Genomic DNA, 5,644 nt, shown 5'->3' with positions numbered 1-5,644 from the left:
CTATTCAGCCATGAACAGTGCACAAATGCACTGTTCATGGGTCCCACAAATTTCACTTTTCAGCAACTTTTTCATTAAAAATGGGTCCCACAGTACTATTCACACATTTAAAAATTATTTTGCTACAGTGTTTTCAGTTTTCAGTTTCAGCAAAATAAGTTCTATCCAAACGGACTCAAACAGTCCACCAATGACCAAACCACAGAGGACAACAACAGTACAACCTATTACCACAAACCATGAGAGCCAACAGCTGATACCAAAACAAAAAGCAAGACAACTGGACCATTATTGACTACGACGACTCAGGATGGAACAAAATTCATGGAGTCCTAATATAAACATAGTCACAAAAAGGTAGAGCATGTATCATACAAAATTTTCCTCTCAAAGTGAGATGCAACCCTCTCAAAGGCAACTGGACCATTATTGACTAGGACGACTCTAGGATGGAACAAAATTCATGGAGTCCTAATATAAACATAGTCACAAAAAGGTAGAGCATGTATCATACAAAATTTCCCTCTCAAAGTGAGATGCAATCCTCTTTGCTAGTATGTCCGCATAACTATTTGCCACTTTTCACATGTGCTCAATGTGTGCCTTCCAGTCTCTGTTGAGAAGCCACCTGTAATCCAATATCAAGTTATAAAACTCCACAAGGTAAATCGCATTAGTATCCAACACTTCAACCATTTAGTAGCAAGAAGAGAATCTACTTGGTGGACATAAAGCCAATGCTTGAATATGATATTAATGTACTAATAGTTATTCAATATCTAGCAATGTATGAAACTATGCAATCTCATTCTCAAAATAAAATAAAATAAAATAAAATAAAACTATGCAACCCTTTTTTAAAGTAAAAATATTTATTAAAAAGGGTAAAATCTAAAATGTAGAACTTTTATGTTTTGAGTCTTTTGACCGCCGCTGAGAGAGAGAGAGAGAGAGAGAGAGAGAGAGAGAGAGAGAGAAGGTACAACACATTAAATGTGGTGTGGAAATGGATGGGCCCCCGGGGGGGGGGGAGAAACTTGAAAGACTCAAGACTAAAGAGATATTGCAGAAATTGAACGAAAAGACCAACACAAAACTGGTTGCCTTTATAATTTTTGCTGGTATTTTATTGGAAATATGGCCGAAACGAGTTGGAGTGGATCCAACTTTTTTTTGGAGGTGGAACAAAGGAGTTTCTTATTTCAGTTTTATATCAGTTCGAAAGAATTCCACTTATTCCAATCAGAGTGGGGTTGAAAAAGTGAAAGATTTATGAGGAAAATTGCCGTGTAATTGCTAAAAGAAATGAGTGGATATTTTGGTTTGTTTGAGAAAATCAAAATAATAATTTAGTGTGCGTTTGGATTGGGGTGGAAAATTAAAATTATTTTAGGCGAAAATGCACTTTTGGTTCCTATATTTTGGACCGATTCTCAATTTGGTCCTTAAATTGATTTCACTCCTAGGTCAGTCCCTAATTTTAGAAAATCGTTTTTATTTTGGTCCCTGCCGTCAACCTAGTAACAAAAAATGCATACGTAGCAAACGGAATGCACTATTTGCTGATGTGGCTAATAAAATAAAATAAAAAATCACCTCAGCATGCCATGTCATCGTCGAATTTAAAAAAAAATTAATTTATCGATTTGAAAAAAATTAAAAAAAATAAAAACAAAATTAAAAACATAAAAATACATAGTTTCAAATTTGAACGTGAATATACAAGAACTTAAGAACATGAACCCAGATCACAAGAACTCAAGAACACAAAATTCCTGGGCATTCAACATCTTTCTTAGAAAATTTCACCAAACACTGAAAATATTCACATCTAAAAAGCCGATGCCTAAGATTTTCATCACAACATTTTCTTTCCACCCAAAACCTGAAATTTTCCTATGAAACAAACACCATAAACCCAGCCAATTCGGTTCACAATAACAACAAACCCAACCAACCTCATAAATTTTCCCCAGAAAAACAAGATTTTCTTTCAAACCAAACACTAAAATAACTCACATTTAATAAACAGATGCTTAAAATACATACAAAATCCCTATCCTCCACCGAAACCTCCAACAAATCAAACCCATAAACCCAGAAAAATCATCAAATCCACATGAAAAAAGACAAACCCAGAAATTTAAAATAAACACAGCAACAAGTGAACAGATTAGAAACCCACCGATTAAGCCACATCAAGCCATTGATCTTGCTATTCGAAACCCACATGAACAAATCAGACTACCAATCAAAAACAATGGCGGTGACACCCTCAGCTTGCGAAGAGAACGTGTACATGGCGAAGCTTGCCGAGCAAGCCCAGCGGTACGAGGAGATGGTGGAGTTCATGGAGAAGGTCTCAGCAGCGGTGGAGAGCGAGGAGCTCACCGTCGAGGAGTGAAACCTTCTTTCCATGGTGTACAAGAATGTGATCGGCGTGAGGCGAGCCTCGTGGCGCATCATCTCCTCGATCGAGTAGAAGGAGGAGAGCCATGGCAACGAGGACCGCGTGTCCATGATCCAAGACTATAGATCCAAGATCGAGTTGGAGCTCTCCAACATCTGCAATGGAATCCTCAAGCTCCTTTACACCAGACTCATCCCCTCTGCCGCCACCGGTGACTCTAAGGTCTTCTACCTCAAGATGAAGGGCGAGTGAGCTCTGGGCATGGATAGTGGAGAGTGAGAGATTCTATCCATTGAGCGTGAAGAGAATGAGAGAATTTGAAATTAGGGATTTTTTTTAAAAAGCTAATGAGGTTAAAGAAAAATAAAAACTAAATAAAAAAGAATTAAAAAGATAATGATTTTTTATTTTTTAAGAAATGATTTTAGTTTAAATTAGATTTAAGGTTTTTTTTTTAATTTAATTTAATTTTTTTAAAAAATTTTTTGAGTTGGCTTTTTTTATTTATTAATTTAAATGCTGGTGTGGGATTTAGAAAATGCTAAATATAATTTTATTTTATTTTATTAGCTATGTCAGCAAACAGTGCATTTCGTTTGCCACATATGCATTTTTCGTTATTGGGTTGACAGTAATGACCAAAATAAAAACAATTTTTTGAAATCAAAGACTGACCTAGGAGTGAAATCAATTTAGGGACCAAATCAAGAATCGGTCCAAAATATAGGGAACAAAAGTGCATTTTCGCCATTATTTTATTCAGCTTATTTTTGTTACTATTCATGGGTCCCATGACACTTTTTGATACTATTCATGGGCCCTACTGTACTTTTTCAACTAACTTTTTCTTTTATTTACAGTACTTTTAGCAATAAGTTTTCAGTTTCAGCAAAATAAACGGTATCCAAGCACACTTAGTAATTTTAACATATGTAAGGGTAAAAGAATTTATACTTTTTAAGGTCACATAACCAATCATACTCTATGAGTTTATGATACAATAGAATGACGGAAAAAAAAAAACATATATGACTAACTTAACTAATCAATTAAAATTCATATTTGATCTTAAAAGTTTAAGTCTAAGACAATTATTGTTTTTATTATTTGATCACATGACTTACACGTGACTGTTAATCTTAATAGTTAATTCGATTATATTATGCAAATATCTAAATATTTTTTAAGGTGGATTTGTTCAATTAACCTTTTTTTTTTCCTTTTTTTTCTTTTTGTTTTTTTTTTTAAAATCAATCATTTTATTTTAGTAGCATTAAAAAAAAAAAAAGGATAGTCTTGAAATTTATGGTTAGTAATTGAGCCATGGATAAAAATCATTTTATCCCATTTCGAGTATTTTTATTTTTGTCATTTTTTCATAAAATAACTAGAGTTTAAAATATAAAAACTTAGATGTATATATAAGATAGGGTAAAATGCAATTCCACTGTTTAAGTTTGATTAAAATTCATATCAGTTCTCTAATTTTACTTTCTTTCCATTGAGTTTTTTAAATTTCAAATTTATTCAAATCAGGACTTCTGTCCAATTTTGTTAAAAAAATTGCTATTGAAAAAACCTATAAAATTAATAAAAGTATTGATTGTGAGAATTTTTTATTAGTTAATTGCATACTTAATGGAAAATTTTCAACGGAATTGGACAAAAAGTTTGAATTGAATAAATTTGAAACTTAATAACAGAGAGGTAATTCAATTTAATCAATGCAAAATAGAGAACAAAAAAAAAAAAAAAAAATCCCTAAGAAACAGATCATATTGTTATAAGCATTTGTATCGTTGTATGGCTACGACATAGAATAGAAGTTATGCAACAAATTCAGAATGGGAAAGCTCGCAATGCCATCGTTGCCAAACCGATAGAAAAGAAGAAATCGAAGTGGGGTTCAGATTTAGGCTTCAACATAAAAGGGTCAAGTGAATAGCCATTGGCAAAAGGCCTTTTTAGAAAGAGCACTTGTATTACATTTCGAACAGAATCTTCACCAGAAATCAAGGGGGGGATTTCTTTCCATTCAGGGGGGGTTTGGCTTGCTTTTTCATATTCCAATGATGACGGGATGAGACAATTTGTCTCCTAATATAGTCACATGTCAGTGGATTAGCAGAAAGAAAAAATGTATAAAAGTAAATTATTTTTAATTAAATAATATATATGTATGTATATATCACCATTAAAATAGGTTTTAAATTCTTCTTAAAAAAAAAAAGTTTAAAATGTAAAACATAGAACTAATGCTTGGCCAAAGGACTTGTATCTGAATTAGTACCTCCCCATTTACAAAGTACTTGGGGGGTCTAGAGAAGAAAGGGTTCGAACTGCGGAGATAACAGCATGTTGTAATTATTTTTCAAAAAAAAAATAGAACCAATGCTTGTATATGATATTATATTATTATGATGTACTAATAGTAATTTAATACCTAGCAATGTATAAAACTATGCAACCCTTTTTTAAAATAAAAAATATTTATAAAAAATGTAAAATGTAGAACTTTTATGTTTTGACCGTTGACTTTGAGAGAGAGAGAGAGAGAGAGAGAGAGAGAATATAAGAGCATTTACATCTGGTTTTTGAAGAAATTTCATTTTACCATCTCAAAAGCTAATTTATCTATTATCCCATATCATTTTACAACACATCCAACATCCCAAATTTCATTTTCTTATACAATACATTAAAATAATATATCTTCACAATAAAATATTTTTTTTGTCTCTCTCTAATTTTACAACACACCCAAAACTTTCCAATCACTACCCACTGATCCACCACCACAACACCACCCCGATCCACCATAAATAACACAACCACCACCCTAATCTACCACATCAAACCCATGAGCTCCACCAACCCATGAGACTCACAGAGTCTTGATTCAAGGGGAGAGAGAAAGATAGAAAAAAGGTGAGAGAGACAGAAAATGAGCTCCACCAACCCATGAGACCCAAGCCGTGCAACCACTTGCCCACGCCGCTACACCACCAGACCACCCATGCTGCTGCACCTATTGCCCAAGCCACTGCACCACCAAACCCACGCCATTACACCCACTGACCATGCCGCTGCCCATCAAAATCATACCTGTTGAAATCAACCTACACCATAACACAACCCATAATCTCGACCACATAACCCACACAGCCCATAACCTCCACAACCCGCTGCCACACGACCCACACAGCCCATAACCTCCACCACATGACCCACCAC

The 5,644-nt window shown here is 34.1% G+C and overlaps 1 long non-coding RNA gene across 1 annotated transcript; it reads right to left on the bottom strand.

The window, feature by feature from the left end:
* Positions 1 to 311: 311 nt before the first annotated feature.
* On the bottom strand, positions 312 to 2,729 carry LOC142620861 (uncharacterized). The gene is made up of 2 exons (XR_012841647.1): positions 2,186 to 2,729; positions 312 to 628 (listed from the first exon to the last, which is right to left on the bottom strand). It is a non-coding gene; the product is annotated as an uncharacterized LOC142620861 (long non-coding RNA).
* Positions 2,730 to 5,644: the final 2,915 nt, after the last annotated feature.

This window comes from Castanea sativa, chromosome 12 (assembly GCF_040712315.1).
Source record: "Castanea sativa cultivar Marrone di Chiusa Pesio chromosome 12, ASM4071231v1".
In the NCBI taxonomy this organism is placed as follows: domain Eukaryota; kingdom Viridiplantae; phylum Streptophyta; class Magnoliopsida; order Fagales; family Fagaceae; genus Castanea; species Castanea sativa.
This window is presented reverse-complemented; position numbering and strand designations above follow the sequence as displayed.